Source organism: Hyla sarda, unplaced genomic scaffold, assembly GCF_029499605.1.
Source record: "Hyla sarda isolate aHylSar1 unplaced genomic scaffold, aHylSar1.hap1 scaffold_223, whole genome shotgun sequence".
In the NCBI taxonomy this organism is placed as follows: domain Eukaryota; kingdom Metazoa; phylum Chordata; class Amphibia; order Anura; family Hylidae; genus Hyla; species Hyla sarda.
This window is the reverse complement of record NW_026608906.1, coordinates 126,464-143,551: the sequence shown is the minus strand read 5'-3', so window position 1 is coordinate 143,551 and position 17,088 is coordinate 126,464. Positions and strand designations below refer to the sequence as shown.

General features: G+C 45.9%; 7 non-coding genes across 7 annotated transcripts; all 7 read left to right on the top strand.

The window, feature by feature from the left end:
- The first annotated feature begins 1,435 nt into the window (after positions 1 to 1,435).
- Positions 1,436 to 1,626, top strand: LOC130321102 (U2 spliceosomal RNA). The gene has a single exon (XR_008866881.1). It is a non-coding gene; the product is annotated as a U2 spliceosomal RNA (small nuclear RNA).
- A 2,105-nt stretch (positions 1,627 to 3,731) lies between these two features.
- LOC130321101 (U2 spliceosomal RNA) lies at positions 3,732 to 3,922 on the top strand. The gene has a single exon (XR_008866880.1). It is a non-coding gene; the product is annotated as a U2 spliceosomal RNA (small nuclear RNA).
- A 2,090-nt stretch (positions 3,923 to 6,012) lies between these two features.
- LOC130321099 (U2 spliceosomal RNA) lies at positions 6,013 to 6,203 on the top strand. The gene has a single exon (XR_008866879.1). It is a non-coding gene; the product is annotated as a U2 spliceosomal RNA (small nuclear RNA).
- A 2,098-nt stretch (positions 6,204 to 8,301) lies between these two features.
- Positions 8,302 to 8,492, top strand: LOC130321029 (U2 spliceosomal RNA). The gene has a single exon (XR_008866833.1). It is a non-coding gene; the product is annotated as a U2 spliceosomal RNA (small nuclear RNA).
- Positions 8,493 to 10,584: 2,092 nt separating this feature from the next.
- Positions 10,585 to 10,775, top strand: LOC130321098 (U2 spliceosomal RNA). The gene has a single exon (XR_008866878.1). It is a non-coding gene; the product is annotated as a U2 spliceosomal RNA (small nuclear RNA).
- Positions 10,776 to 12,860: 2,085 nt separating this feature from the next.
- On the top strand, positions 12,861 to 13,051 carry LOC130321071 (U2 spliceosomal RNA). Its single transcript, XR_008866860.1, has one exon. It is a non-coding gene; the product is annotated as a U2 spliceosomal RNA (small nuclear RNA).
- A 2,098-nt stretch (positions 13,052 to 15,149) lies between these two features.
- On the top strand, positions 15,150 to 15,340 carry LOC130321097 (U2 spliceosomal RNA). The gene has a single exon (XR_008866877.1). It is a non-coding gene; the product is annotated as a U2 spliceosomal RNA (small nuclear RNA).
- Positions 15,341 to 17,088: the final 1,748 nt, after the last annotated feature.

The following is a 17,088-nucleotide window of genomic DNA, read 5'->3' as shown; positions in this document are numbered from 1 at the left end:
ATTGTGCACCTACCTGATGCATCAGAAGGTGCGAGGCCCTTGCTAAATTCTGTGCACAGACTTTGAGATCTATGCTTTAGACTGTATCTAAACCTGCTCCAACATGGACTGACATTCTGGCCTACTTTCAGCCGATGCGACTTGTCTGTCGCTGAACAGTCGCTTTTTATGTATTCAGCACCTATGTATAATGTTGTAAAAATGCTCTAGAAGCTAAAGTCGCAGAAATGTCACACATATTTGGCCTGCAACTTTCTGTGCGACAAATTCAGACAGGAAAAATCAGTATAAATCCTTAGAAAATTATCCCCCAGTGTCTCCATCTGCTGGCGGTATTGAATAAGCATTGCTGCACTGATGGGGTATGCATTAGACGAAAAAAAAGAAGAAAAAGAAGAATAATACGCCCAGAAAAGAGGCGAAAAGGAGAAAAACGTAAAAAAACGTGAAAAAAAAGTAAGAGGAAGAGAAGGGAAAAAAAGGTGGAAATGGGTTTAAAAGTGATTTCGGCGGAGAAATATATATATATATATATATATATATATATATATATATATATATATGCGCACACACACACATAGATATAAACGTATTCTCCGTTGAGATATTGCAGCCGCTGCTGTGTCCAGGCCCAGGAGCCTTAGCACTGTGCTGTGATGTCACTCAATACCACTGACATCACTAGGTGTAAACAACATCTCTCCTTTGCTGTGTATGTGACTATGGAGCTGTTTGGTGATGTCGTCTATTACGGCCTTCATAGAAGCAACAGGAGATTGTTGCATCCATCTTGAACCCTCAGAACTACAGTGCTATGATGTCACTCACTTCCACAGGCCTTGCAGAGTGTAAACAACAACAACCCAGCTTTGTTGTGTATGTAACCAAAGGGATTTGTGATGTCACCTAGAACCTTCACAGCAGCGACAGCTTTATGAGGAGCATCAGCACTGCTCTGCCTGAGCAGAACCATCACCGCCATAGGTTGTCAAATAACCCGGATTTAACCCACACAGGTAAGTCCAATGGGGTGCAGGCATGTCCTCTATGCTTACAGCTTCCCGTGGGTGTTGGTTTGATACCGTTTGGGGACAGCCAAGGAGGCATCTGCAGGCAACAAAGGTAGGTGTGTGCTTGTGTGTGTGTTTCCTATGCAGATCCTAAGCCCAGTGTCACATGCAAGTAGGAGGAGTAAGAAGGGTTCCTGGCAAATCCGGGTTATGGATTGCATTTAAAAAGGCCCCGTGGGAGTGCAATGGGCCCCTGTCTTGCTGCTTAGCAATAATGGTATGGGTTTAGGTTCTGCTGTGTGTACTGGTGGTTGACTGCCCCCCAGCCCAGAGTGTGCATGGAAAATTGTCTGGCAGCCTCCCTGACAGCAAGCAGTGATAGTGCCCATGAAGGGGACCTTGTTGGGCCCGCCCCTTTCACGGTTATCGCTTCTCGGCCTTTTGGCTAAGATCAAGTGTAGTATCTGTTCTTATCAGTTTAATATCTGATACGTCCCCTATCTGGGGACCATATATTAAATGGATTTTTGAGAACGGGGGCCGATTTCGAAGCTTGCTTCCGTCGCCCTATGCATTGACCCGATATGGCAGTATCTTCGGGTACAGTGCACCACCCCCTTACAGGGTTAAAAAGAAAGATTCCTACTTTCATTGCTACCTGCTTGCTGGCTAGCCAGCTAGCCAGCCCTGTGGGCCTTGCTGCTGCTGCAGCCAAAAAACAAAAGGTGGTGCTGCTGCTGCTTCTGCTGCTTCTGCTTCTGCTTGTGTCTGGCCCCTGTTGGAGCGTCCAGGCACAGGACTTCTGCTGCTGCTGACTAAATGGCCTCCTTAATTGGATCATTTGAGTAGCCAGCACACCTGTGCAGGTAGGGCATGACATGATAGGCAGCTGCCTTGATAGCGGGTGGGTGCTGAATGTTCCTAATTGACAAAATAAGATTAATGCTTATGAAGAAATATAAAATCTCATCCCTTCCCCAATATCGCGCCACACCCCTACCCCTTAATTCCCTGGTTGAACGTGATGGACATATGTCTTTTTTCGACCGTACTAACTATGTAACTATGTAACATAACATGGGGGGGGGGGGGGGGGGGTCTCCTGGCTGTTCACACAGGTGTGTCATTGCTGTACATTGACCATGCATTGCTTCTGTGGTATTGCAAAGGCAAAGACAAATGCTTCCAGCCATCCATTGCACTAATGGATTGGTCATCAGCTGGCTGTCTATGTCCCGCATCAATATAGACCAAAGTACAGAGGGTTAGGCTATGCTATTGTGCACCTACCTGATGCATCAGAAGGTGCGAGGCCCTTGCTAAATTCTGTGCACAGACTTTGAGATCTATGCTTTAGACTGTATCTAAACCTGCTCCAACATGGACTGACATTCTGGCCTACTTTCAGCCGATGCGACTTGTCTGTCGCTGAACAGTCGCTTTTTATGTATTCAGCACCTATGTATAATGTTGTAAAAATGCTCTAGAAGCTAAAGTCGCAGAAATGTCACACATATTTGGCCTGCAACTTTCTGTGCGACAAATTCAGACAGGAAAAATCAGTATAAATCCTTAGAAAATTATCCCCCAGTGTCTCCATCTGCTGGCGGTATTGAATAAGCATTGCTGCACTGATGGGGTATGCATTAGACGAAAAAAAAGAAGAAAAAGAAGAATAATACGCCCAGAAAAGAGGCGAAAAGGAGAAAAACGTAAAAAAACGTGAAAAAAAAGTAAGAGGAAGAGAAGGGAAAAAAAGGTGGAAATGGGTTTAAAAGTGATTTCGGCGGAGAAATATATATATATATATATATATATATATATATATATATATATATATATATATAGCGCACACACACACATAGATATAAACGTATTCTCCGTTGAGATATTGCAGCCGCTGCTGTGTCCAGGCCCAGGAGCCTTAGCACTGTGCTGTGATGTCACTCAATACCACTGACATCACTAGGTGTAAACAACATCTCTCCTTTGCTGTGTATGTGACTATGGAGCTGTTTGGTGATGTCGTCTATTACGGCCTTCATAGAAGCAACAGGAGATTGTTGCATCCATCTTGAACCCTCAGAACTACAGTGCTATGATGTCACTCACTTCCACAGGCCTTGCAGAGTGTAAACAACAACAACCCAGCTTTGTTGTGTATGTAACCAAAGGGATTTGTGATGTCACCTAGAACCTTCACAGCAGCGACAGCTTTATGAGGAGCATCAGCACTGCTCTGCCTGAGCAGAACCATCACCGCCATAGGTTGTCAAATAACCCGGATTTAACCCACACAGGTAAGTCCAATGGGGTGCAGGCATGTCCTCTATGCTTACAGCTTCCCGTGGGTGTTGGTTTGATACCGTTTGGGGACAGCCAAGGAGGCATCTGCAGGCAACAAAGGTAGGTGTGTGCTTGTGTGTGTGTTTCCTATGCAGATCCTAAGCCCAGTGTCACATGCAAGTAGGAGGAGTAAGAAGGGTTCCTGGCAAATCCGGGTTATGGATTGCATTTAAAAAGGCCCCGTGGGAGTGCAATGGGCCCCTGTCTTGCTGCTTAGCAATAATGGTATGGGTTTAGGTTCTGCTGTGTGTACTGGTGGTTGACTGCCCCCCAGCCCAGAGTGTGCATGGGGAAAATTGTCTGGCAGCCTCCCTGACAGCAAGCAGTGATAGTGCCCATGAAGGGGACCTTGTTGGGCCCGCCCCTTTCACGGTTATCGCTTCTCGGCCTTTTGGCTAAGATCAAGTGTAGTATCTGTTCTTATCAGTTTAATATCTGATACGTCCCCTATCTGGGGACCATATATTAAATGGATTTTTGAGAACGGGGGCCGATTTCGAAGCTTGCTTCCGTCGCCCTATGCATTGACCCGATATGGCAGTATCTTCGGGTACAGTGCACCACCCCCTTACAGGGTTAAAAAGAAAGATTCCTACTTTCATTGCTACCTGCTTGCTGGCTAGCCAGCTAGCCAGCCCTGTGGGCCTTGCTGCTGCTGCAGCCAAAAAACAAAAGGTGGTGCTGCTGCTGCTTCTGCTGCTTCTGCTTCTGCTTGTGTCTGGCCCCTGTTGGAGCGTCCAGGCACAGGACTTCTGCTGCTGCTGACTAAATGGCCTCCTTAATTGGATCATTTGAGTAGCCAGCACACCTGTGCAGGTAGGGCATGACATGATAGGCAGCTGCCTTGATAGCGGGTGGGTGCTGAATGTTCCTAATTGACAAAATAAGATTAATGCTTATGAAGAAATATAAAATCTCATCCCTTCCCCAATATCGCGCCACACCCCTACCCCTTAATTCCCTGGTTGAACGTGATGGACATATGTCTTTTTTCGACCGTACTAACTATGTAACTATGTAACATAACATGGGGGGGGGGGGGTCTCCTGGCTGTTCACACAGGTGTGTCATTGCTGTACATTGACCATGCATTGCTTCTGTGGTATTGCAAAGGCAAAGACAAATGCTTCCAGCCATCCATTGCACTAATGGATTGGTCATCAGCTGGCTGTCTATGTCCCGCATCAATATAGACCAAAGTACAGAGGGTTAGGCTATGCTATTGTGCACCTACCTGATGCATCAGAAGGTGCGAGGCCCTTGCTAAATTCTGTGCACAGACTTTGAGATCTATGCTTTAGACTGTATCTAAACCTGCTCCAACATGGACTGACATTCTGGCCTACTTTCAGCCGATGCGACTTGTCTGTCGCTGATCAGTCGCTTTTTATGTATTCAGCACCTATGTATAATGTTGTAAAAATGCTCTAGAAGCTAAAGTCGCAGAAATGTCACACATATTTGGCCTGCAACTTTCTGTGCGACAAATTCAGACAGGAAAAATCAGTATAAATCCTTAGAAAATTATCCCCCAGTGTCTCCATCTGCTGGCGGTATTGAATAAGCATTGCTGCACTGATGGGGTATGCATTAGACGAAAAAAAAGAAGAAAAAGAAGAATAATACGCCCAGAAAAGAGGCGAAAAGGAGAAAAACGTAAAAAAACGTGAAAAAAAAGTAAGAGGAAGAGAAGGGAAAAAAAGGTGGAAATGGGTTTAAAAGTGATTTCGGCGGAGATATATATATATATATATATATATATATATATATATATATATATATGCGCACACACACACATAGATATAAACGTATTCTCCGTTGAGATATTGCAGCCGCTGCTGTGTCCAGGCCCAGGAGCCTTAGCACTGTGCTGTGATGTCACTCAATACCACTGACATCACTATAGGTGTAAACAACATCTCTCCTTTGCTGTGTATGTGACTATGGAGCTGTTTGGTGATGTCGTCTATTACGGCCTTCATAGAAGCAACAGGAGATTGTTGCATCCATCTTGAACCCTCAGAACTACAGTGCTATGATGTCACTCACTTCCACAGGCCTTGCAGAGTGTAAACAACAACAACCCAGCTTTGTTGTGTATGTAACCAAAGGGATTTGTGATGTCACCTAGAACCTTCACAGCAGCGACAGCTTTATGAGGAGCATCAGCACTGCTCTGCCTGAGCAGAACCATCACCGCCATAGGTTGTCAAATAACCCGGATTTAACCCACACAGGTAAGTCCAATGGGGTGCAGGCATGTCCTCTATGCTTACAGCTTCCCGTGGGTGTTGGTTTGATACCGTTTGGGGACAGCCAAGGAGGCATCTGCAGGCAACAAAGGTAGGTGTGTGCTTGTGTGTGTGTTTCCTATGCAGATCCTAAGCCCAGTGTCACATGCAAGTAGGAGGAGTAAGAAGGGTTCCTGGCAAATCCGGGTTATGGATTGCATTTAAAAAGGCCCCGTGGGAGTGCAATGGGCCCCTGTCTTGCTGCTTAGCAATAATGGTATGGGTTTAGGTTCTGCTGTGTGTACTGGTGGTTGACTGCCCCCCAGCCCAGAGTGTGCATGGAAAATTGTCTGGCAGCCTCCCTGACAGCAAGCAGTGATAGTGCCCATGAAGGGGACCTTGTTGGGCCCGCCCCTTTCACGGTTATCGCTTCTCGGCCTTTTGGCTAAGATCAAGTGTAGTATCTGTTCTTATCAGTTTAATATCTGATACGTCCCCTATCTGGGGACCATATATTAAATGGATTTTTGAGAACGGGGGCCGATTTCGAAGCTTGCTTCCGTCGCCCTATGCATTGACCCGATATGGCAGTATCTTCGGGTACAGTGCACCACCCCCTTACAGGGTTAAAAAGAAAGATTCCTACTTTCATTGCTACCTGCTTGCTGGCTAGCCAGCTAGCCAGCCCTGTGGGCCTTGCTGCTGCTGCAGCCAAAAAACAAAAGGTGGTGCTGCTGCTGCTTCTGCTGCTTCTGCTTCTGCTTGTGTCTGGCCCCTGTTGGAGCGTCCAGGCACAGGACTTCTGCTGCTGCTGACTAAATGGCCTCCTTAATTGGATCATTTGAGTAGCCAGCACACCTGTGCAGGTAGGGCATGACATGATAGGCAGCTGCCTTGATAGCGGGTGGGTGCTGAATGTTCCTAATTGACAAAATAAGATTAATGCTTATGAAGAAATATAAAATCTCATCCCTTCCCCAATATCGCGCCACACCCCTACCCCTTAATTCCCTGGTTGAACGTGATGGACATATGTCTTTTTTCGACCGTACTAACTATGTAACTATGTAACATAACATGGGGGGGGGGGGGGGGGGGTCTCCTGGCTGTTCACACAGGTGTGTCATTGCTGTACATTGACCATGCATTGCTTCTGTGGTATTGCAAAGGCAAAGACAAATGCTTCCAGCCATCCATTGCACTAATGGATAGCTGGCTGTCTATGTCCCGCATCAATATAGACCAAAGTACAGAGGGTTAGGCTATGCTATTGTGCACCTACCTGATGCATCAGAAGGTGCGAGGCCCTTGCTAAATTCTGTGCACAGACTTTGAGATCTATGCTTTAGACTGTATCTAAACCTGCTCCAACATGGACTGACATTCTGGCCTACTTTCAGCCGATGCGACTTGTCTGTCGCTGAACAGTCGCTTTTTATGTATTCAGCACCTATGTATAATGTTGTAAAAATGCTCTAGAAGCTAAAGTCGCAGAAATGTCACACATATTTGGCCTGCAACTTTCTGTGCGACAAATTCAGACAGGAAAAATCAGTATAAATCCTTAGAAAATTATCCCCCAGTGTCTCCATCTGCTGGCGGTATTGAATAAGCATTGCTGCACTGATGGGGTATGCATTAGACGAAAAAAAAGAAGAAAAAGAAGAATAATACGCCCAGAAAAGAGGCGAAAAGGAGAAAAACGTAAAAAAACGTGAAAAAAAAGTAAGAGGAAGAGAAGGGAAAAAAAGGTGGAAATGGGTTTAAAAGTGATTTCGGCGGAGAAATATATATATATATATATATATATATATATATATATATATATATATATATATGCGCACACACACACATAGATATAAACGTATTCTCCGTTGAGATATTGCAGCCGCTGCTGTGTCCAGGCCCAGGAGCCTTAGCACTGTGCTGTGATGTCACTCAATACCACTGACATCACTAGGTGTAAACAACATCTCTCCTTTGCTGTGTATGTGACTATGGAGCTGTTTGGTGATGTCGTCTATTACGGCCTTCATAGAAGCAACAGGAGATTGTTGCATCCATCTTGAACCCTCAGAACTACAGTGCTATGATGTCACTCACTTCCACAGGCCTTGCAGAGTGTAAACAACAACAACCCAGCTTTGTTGTGTATGTAACCAAAGGGATTTGTGATGTCACCTAGAACCTTCACAGCAGCGACAGCTTTATGAGGAGCATCAGCACTGCTCTGCCTGAGCAGAACCATCACCGCCATAGGTTGTCAAATAACCCGGATTTAACCCACACAGGTAAGTCCAATGGGGTGCAGGCATGTCCTCTATGCTTACAGCTTCCCGTGGGTGTTGGTTTGATACCGTTTGGGGACAGCCAAGGAGGCATCTGCAGGCAACAAAGGTAGGTGTGTGCTTGTGTGTGTGTTTCCTATGCAGATCCTAAGCCCAGTGTCACATGCAAGTAGGAGGAGTAAGAAGGGTTCCTGGCAAATCCGGGTTATGGATTGCATTTAAAAAGGCCCCGTGGGAGTGCAATGGGCCCCTGTCTTGCTGCTTAGCAATAATGGTATGGGTTTAGGTTCTGCTGTGTGTACTGGTGGTTGACTGCCCCCCAGCCCAGAGTGTGCATGGAAAATTGTCTGGCAGCCTCCCTGACAGCAAGCAGTGATAGTGCCCATGAAGGGGACCTTGTTGGGCCCGCCCCTTTCACGGTTATCGCTTCTCTCTCGGCCTTTTGGCTAAGATCAAGTGTAGTATCTGTTCTTATCAGTTTAATATCTGATACGTCCCCTATCTGGGGACCATATATTAAATGGATTTTTGAGAACGGGGGCCGATTTCGAAGCTTGCTTCCGTCGCCCTATGCATTGACCCGATATGGCAGTATCTTCGGGTACAGTGCACCACCCCCTTACAGGGTTAAAAAGAAAGATTCCTACTTTCATTGCTACCTGCTTGCTGGCTAGCCAGCTAGCCAGCCCTGTGGGCCTTGCTGCTGCTGCAGCCAAAAAACAAAAGGTGGTGCTGCTGCTGCTTCTGCTGCTTCTGCTTCTGCTTGTGTCTGGCCCCTGTTGGAGCGTCCAGGCACAGGACTTCTGCTGCTGCTGACTAAATGGCCTCCTTAATTGGATCATTTGAGTAGCCAGCACACCTGTGCAGGTAGGGCATGACATGATAGGCAGCTGCCTTGATAGCGGGTGGGTGCTGAATGTTCCTAATTGACAAAATAAGATTAATGCTTATGAAGAAATATAAAATCTCATCCCTTCCCCAATATCGCGCCACACCCCTACCCCTTAATTCCCTGGTTGAACGTGATGGACATATGTCTTTTTTCGACCGTACTAACTATGTAACTATGTAACATAACATGGGGGGGGGGGGGGGGGGGTCTCCTGGCTGTTCACACAGGTGTGTCATTGCTGTACATTGACCATGCATTGCTTCTGTGGTATTGCAAAGGCAAAGACAAATGCTTCCAGCCATCCATTGCACTAATGGATTGGTCATCAGCTGGCTGTCTATGTCCCGCATCAATATAGACCAAAGTACAGAGGGTTAGGCTATGCTATTGTGCACCTACCTGATGCATCAGAAGGTGCGAGGCCCTTGCTAAATTCTGTGCACAGACTTTGAGATCTATGCTTTAGACTGTATCTAAACCTGCTCCAACATGGACTGACATTCTGGCCTACTTTCAGCCGATGCGACTTGTCTGTCGCTGAACAGTCGCTTTTTATGTATTCAGCACCTATGTATAATGTTGTAAAAATGCTCTAGAAGCTAAAGTCGCAGAAATGTCACACATATTTGGCCTGCAACTTTCTGTGCGACAAATTCAGACAGGAAAAATCAGTATAAATCCTTAGAAAATTATCCCCCAGTGTCTCCATCTGCTGGCGGTATTGAATAAGCATTGCTGCACTGATGGGGTATGCATTAGACGAAAAAAAAGAAGAAAAAGAAGAATAATACGCCCAGAAAAGAGGCGAAAAGGAGAAAAACGTAAAAAAACGTGAAAAAAAAGTAAGAGGAAGAGAAGGGAAAAAAAGGTGGAAATGGGTTTAAAAGTGATTTCGGCGGAGATATATATATATATATATATATATATATATATATATATATATATGCGCACACACACACATAGATATAAACGTATTCTCCGTTGAGATATTGCAGCCGCTGCTGTGTCCAGGCCCAGGAGCCTTAGCACTGTGCTGTGATGTCACTCAATACCACTGACATCACTAGGTGTAAACAACATCTCTCCTTTGCTGTGTATGTGACTATGGAGCTGTTTGGTGATGTCGTCTATTACGGCCTTCATAGAAGCAACAGGAGATTGTTGCATCCATCTTGAACCCTCAGAACTACAGTGCTATGATGTCACTCACTTCCACAGGCCTTGCAGAGTGTAAACAACAACAACCCAGCTTTGTTGTGTATGTAACCAAAGGGATTTGTGATGTCACCTAGAACCTTCACAGCAGCGACAGCTTTATGAGGAGCATCAGCACTGCTCTGCCTGAGCAGAACCATCACCGCCATAGGTTGTCAAATAACCCGGATTTAACCCACACAGGTAAGTCCAATGGGGTGCAGGCATGTCCTCTATGCTTACAGCTTCCCGTGGGTGTTGGTTTGATACCGTTTGGGGACAGCCAAGGAGGCATCTGCAGGCAACAAAGGTAGGTGTGTGCTTGTGTGTGTGTTTCCTATGCAGATCCTAAGCCCAGTGTCACATGCAAGTAGGAGGAGTAAGAAGGGTTCCTGGCAAATCCGGGTTATGGATTGCATTTAAAAAGGCCCCGTGGGAGTGCAATGGGCCCCTGTCTTGCTGCTTAGCAATAATGGTATGGGTTTAGGTTCTGCTGTGTGTACTGGTGGTTGACTGCCCCCCAGCCCAGAGTGTGCATGGAAAATTGTCTGGCAGCCTCCCTGACAGCAAGCAGTGATAGTGCCCATGAAGGGGACCTTGTTGGGCCCGCCCCTTTCACGGTTATCGCTTCTCGGCCTTTTGGCTAAGATCAAGTGTAGTATCTGTTCTTATCAGTTTAATATCTGATACGTCCCCTATCTGGGGACCATATATTAAATGGATTTTTGAGAACGGGGGCCGATTTCGAAGCTTGCTTCCGTCGCCCTATGCATTGACCCGATATGGCAGTATCTTCGGGTACAGTGCACCACCCCCTTACAGGGTTAAAAAGAAAGATTCCTACTTTCATTGCTACCTGGTTGCTGGCTAGCCAGCTAGCCAGCCCTGTGGGCCTTGCTGCTGCTGCAGCCAAAAAACAAAAGGTGGTGCTGCTGCTGCTTCTGCTGCTTCTGCTTGTGTCTGGCCCCTGTTGGAGCGTCCAGGCACAGGACTTCTGCTGCTGCTGACTAAATGGCCTCCTTAATTGGATCATTTGAGTAGCCAGCACACCTGTGCAGGTAGGGCATGACATGATAGGCAGCTGCCTTGATAGCGGGTGGGTGCTGAATGTTCCTAATTGACAAAATAAGATTAATGCTTATGAAGAAATATAAAATCTCATCCCTTCCCCAATATCGCGCCACACCCCTACCCCTTAATTCCCTGGTTGAACGTGATGGACATATGTCTTTTTTCGACCGTACTAACTATGTAACTATGTAACATAACATGGGGGGGGGGGGGGTCTCCTGGCTGTTCACACAGGTGTGTCATTGCTGTACATTGACCATGCATTGCTTCTGTGGTATTGCAAAGGCAAAGACAAATGCTTCCAGCCATCCATTGCACTAATGGATTGGTCATCAGCTGGCTGTCTATGTCCCGCATCAATATAGACCAAAGTACAGAGGGTTAGGCTATGCTATTGTGCACCTACCTGATGCATCAGAAGGTGCGAGGCCCTTGCTAAATTCTGTGCACAGACTTTGAGATCTATGCTTTAGACTGTATCTAAACCTGCTCCAACATGGACTGACATTCTGGCCTACTTTCAGCCGATGCGACTTGTCTGTCGCTGAACAGTCGCTTTTTATGTATTCAGCACCTATGTATAATGTTGTAAAAATGCTCTAGAAGCTAAAGTCGCAGAAATGTCACACATATTTGGCCTGCAACTTTCTGTGCGACAAATTCAGACAGGAAAAATCAGTATAAATCCTTAGAAAATTATCCCCCAGTGTCTCCATCTGCTGGCGGTATTGAATAAGCATTGCTGCACTGATGGGGTATGCATTAGACGAAAAAAAAGAAGAAAAAGAAGAATAATACGCCCAGAAAAGAGGCGAAAAGGAGAAAAACGTAAAAAAACGTGAAAAAAAAGTAAGAGGAAGAGAAGGGAAAAAAAGGTGGAAATGGGTTTAAAAGTGATTTCGGCGGAGAAATATATATATATATATATATATATATATATATATATATATATATATGCGCACACACACACATAGATATAAACGTATTCTCCGTTGAGATATTGCAGCCGCTGCTGTGTCCAGGCCCAGGAGCCTTAGCACTGTGCTGTGATGTCACTCAATACCACTGACATCACTAGGTGTAAACAACATCTCTCCTTTGCTGTGTATGTGACTATGGAGCTGTTTGGTGATGTCGTCTATTACGGCCTTCATAGAAGCAACAGGAGATTGTTGCATCCATCTTGAACCCTCAGAACTACAGTGCTATGATGTCACTCACTTCCACAGGCCTTGCAGAGTGTAAACAACAACAACCCAGCTTTGTTGTGTATGTAACCAAAGGGATTTGTGATGTCACCTAGAACCTTCACAGCAGCGACAGCTTTATGAGGAGCATCAGCACTGCTCTGCCTGAGCAGAACCATCACCGCCATAGGTTGTCAAATAACCCGGATTTAACCCACACAGGTAAGTCCAATGGGGTGCAGGCATGTCCTCTATGCTTACAGCTTCCCGTGGGTGTTGGTTTGATACCGTTTGGGGACAGCCAAGGAGGCATCTGCAGGCAACAAAGGTAGGTGTGTGCTTGTGTGTGTGTTTCCTATGCAGATCCTAAGCCCAGTGTCACATGCAAGTAGGAGGAGTAAGAAGGGTTCCTGGCAAATCCGGGTTATGGATTGCATTTAAAAAGGCCCCGTGGGAGTGCAATGGGCCCCTGTCTTGCTGCTTAGCAATAATGGTATGGGTTTAGGTTCTGCTGTGTGTACTGGTGGTTGACTGCCCCCCAGCCCAGAGTGTGCATGGAAAATTGTCTGGCAGCCTCCCTGACAGCAAGCAGTGATAGTGCCCATGAAGGGGACCTTGTTGGGCCCGCCCCTTTCACGGTTATCGCTTCTCGGCCTTTTGGCTAAGATCAAGTGTAGTATCTGTTCTTATCAGTTTAATATCTGATACGTCCCCTATCTGGGGACCATATATTAAATGGATTTTTGAGAACGGGGGCCGATTTCGAAGCTTGCTTCCATCGCCCTATGCATTGACCCGATATGGCAGTATCTTCGGGTACAGTGCACCACCCCCTTACAGGGTTAAAAAGAAAGATTCCTACTTTCATTGCTACCTGCTTGCTGGCTAGCCAGCTAGCCAGCCCTGTGGGCCTTGCTGCTGCTGCAGCCAAAAAACAAAAGGTGGTGCTGCTGCTGCTTCTGCTGCTTCTGCTTCTGCTTGTGTCTGGCCCCTGTTGGAGCGTCCAGGCACAGGACTTCTGCTGCTGCTGACTAAATGGCCTCCTTAATTGGATCATTTGAGTAGCCAGCACACCTGTGCAGGTAGGGCATGACATGATAGGCAGCTGCCTTGATAGCGGGTGGGTGCTGAATGTTCCTAATTGACAAAATAAGATTAATGCTTATGAAGAAATATAAAATCTCATCCCTTCCCCAATATCGCGCCACACCCCTACCCCTTAATTCCCTGGTTGAACGTGATGGACATATGTCTTTTTTCGACCGTACTAACTATGTAACTATGTAACATAACATGGGGGGGGGGGGGGGGGTCTCCTGGCTGTTCACACAGGTGTGTCATTGCTGTACATTGACCATGCATTGCTTCTGTGGTATTGCAAAGGCAAAGACAAATGCTTCCAGCCATCCATTGCACTAATGGATTGGTCATCAGCTGGCTGTCTATGTCCCACATCAATATAGACCAAAGTACAGAGGGTTAGGCTATGCTATTGTGCACCTACCTGATGCATCAGAAGGTGCGAGGCCCTTGCTAAATTCTGTGCACAGACTTTGAGATCTATGCTTTAGACTGTATCTAAACCTGCTCCAACATGGACTGACATTCTGGCCTACTTTCAGCCGATGCGACTTGTCTGTCGCTGAACAGTCGCTTTTTATGTATTCAGCACCTATGTATAATGTTGTAAAAATGCTCTAGAAGCTAAAGTCGCAGAAATGTCACACATATTTGGCCTGCAACTTTCTGTGCGACAAATTCAGACAGGAAAAATCAGTATAAATCCTTAGAAAATTATCCCCCAGTGTCTCCATCTGCTGGCGGTATTGAATAAGCATTGCTGCACTGATGGGGTATGCATCAGACGAAAAAAAAGAAGAAAAAGAAGAATAATACGCCCAGAAAAGAGGCGAAAAGGAGAAAAACGTAAAAAAACGTGAAAAAAAAGTAAGAGGAAGAGAAGGGAAAAAAAGGTGGAAATGGGTTTAAAAGTGATTTCGGCGGAGAAATATATATATATATATATATATATATATATATATATATATATATATATATGCGCACACACACACATAGATATAAACGTATTCTCCGTTGAGATATTGCAGCCGCTGCTGTGTCCAGGCCCAGGAGCCTTAGCACTGTGCTGTGATGTCACTCAATACCACTGACATCACTAGGTGTAAACAACATCTCTCCTTTGCTGTGTATGTGACTATGGAGCTGTTTGGTGATGTCGTCTATTACGGCCTTCATAGAAGCAACAGGAGATTGTTGCATCCATCTTGAACCCTCAGAACTACAGTGCTATGATGTCACTCACTTCCACAGGCCTTGCAGAGTGTAAACAACAACAACCCAGCTTTGTTGTGTATGTAACCAAAGGGATTTGTGATGTCACCTAGAACCTTCACAGCAGCGACAGCTTTATGAGGAGCATCAGCACTGCTCTGCCTGAGCAGAACCATCACCGCCATAGGTTGTCAAATAACCCGGATTTAACCCACACAGGTAAGTCCAATGGGGTGCAGGCATGTCCTCTATGCTTACAGCTTCCCGTGGGTGTTGGTTTGATACCGTTTGGGGACAGCCAAGGAGGCATCTGCAGGCAACAAAGGTAGGTGTGTGCTTGTGTGTGTGTTTCCTATGCAGATCCTAAGCCCAGTGTCACATGCAAGTAGGAGGAGTAAGAAGGGTTCCTGGCAAATCCGGGTTATGGATTGCATTTAAAAAGGCCCCGTGGGAGTGCAATGGGCCCCTGTCTTGCTGCTTAGCAATAATGGTATGGGTTTAGGTTCTGCTGTGTGTACTGGTGGTTGACTGCCCCCCAGCCCAGAGTGTGCATGGAAAATTGTCTGGCAGCCTCCCTGACAGCAAGCAGTGATAGTGCCCATGAAGGGGACCTTGTTGGGCCCGCCCCTTTCACGGTTATCGCTTCTCGGCCTTTTGGCTAAGATCAAGTGTAGTATCTGTTCTTATCAGTTTAATATCTGATACGTCCCCTATCTGGGGACCATATATTAAATGGATTTTTGAGAACGGGGGCCGATTTCGAAGCTTGCTTCCGTCGCCCTATGCATTGACCCGATATGGCAGTATCTTCGGGTACAGTGCACCACCCCCTTACAGGGTTAAAAAGAAAGATTCCTACTTTCATTGCTACCTGCTTGCTGGCTAGCCAGCTAGCCAGCCCTGTGGGCCTTGCTGCTGCTGCAGCCAAAAAACAAAAGGTGGTGCTGCTGCTGCTTCTGCTTCTGCTTGTGTCTGGCCCCTGTTGGAGCGTCCAGGCACGGGACTTCTGCTGCTGCTGACTAAATGGCCTCCTTAATTGGATCATTTGAGTAGCCAGCACACCTGTGCAGGTAGGGCATGACATGATAGGCAGCTGCCTTGATAGCGGGTGGGTGCTGAATGTTCCTAATTGACAAAATAAGATTAATGCTTATGAAGAAATATAAAATCTCATCCCTTCCCCAATATCGCGCCACACCCCTACCCCTTAATTCCCTGGTTGAACGTGATGGACATATGTCTTTTTTCGACCGTACTAACTATGTAACTATGTAACATAACATGGGGGGGGGGGGGTCTCCTGGCTGTTCACACAGGTGTGTCATTGCTGTACATTGACCATGCATTGCTTCTGTGGTATTGCAAAGGCAAAGACAAATGCTTCCAGCCATCCATTGCACTAATGGATTGGTCATCAGCTGGCTGTCTATGTCCCGCATCAATATAGACCAAAGTACAGAGGGTTAGGCTATGCTATTGTGCACCTACCTGATGCATCAGAAGGTGCGAGGCCCTTGCTAAATTCTGTGCACAGACTTTGAGATCTATGCTTTAGACTGTATCTAAACCTGCTCCAACATGGACTGACATTCTGGCCTACTTTCAGCCGATGCGACTTGTCTGTCGCTGAACAGTCGCTTTTTATGTATTCAGCACCTATGTATAATGTTGTAAAAATGCTCTAGAAGCTAAAGTCGCAGAAATGTCACACATATTTGGCCTGCAACTTTCTGTGCGACAAATTCAGACAGGAAAAATCAGTATAAATCCTTAGAAAATTATCCCCCAGTGTCTCCATCTGCTGGCGGTATTGAATAAGCATTGCTGCACTGATGGGGTATGCATTAGACGAAAAAAAAGAAGAAAAAGAAGAATAATACGCCCAGAAAAGAGGCGAAAAGGAGAAAAACGTAAAAAAACGTGAAAAAAAAGTAAGAGGAAGAGAAGGGAAAAAAAGGTGGAAATGGGTTTAAAAGTGATTTCGGCGGAGAAATATATATATATATATATATATATATATATATATATATATATATATATGCGCACACACACACATAGATATAAACGTATTCTCCGTTGAGATATTGCAGCCGCTGCTGTGTCCAGGCCCAGGAGCCTTAGCACTGTGCTGTGATGTCACTCAATACCACTGACATCACTAGGTGTAAACAACATCTCTCCTTTGCTGTGTATGTGACTATGGAGCTGTTTGGTGATGTCGTCTATTACGGCCTTCATAGAAGCAACAGGAGATTGTTGCATCCATCTTGAACCCTCAGAACTACAGTGCTATGATGTCACTCACTTCCACAGGCCTTGCAGAGTGTAAACAACAACAACCCAGCTTTGTTGTGTATGTAACCAAAGGGATTTGTGATGTCACCTAGAACCTTCACAGCAGCGACAGCTTTATGAGGAGCATCAGCACTGCTCTGCCTGAGCAGAACCATCACCGCCATAGGTTGTCAAATAACCCGGATTTAACCCACACAGGTAAGTCCAATGGGGTGCAGGCATGTCCTCTATGCTTACAGCTTCCCGTGGTTGTTGGTTTGATACCGTTTGGGGACAGCCAAG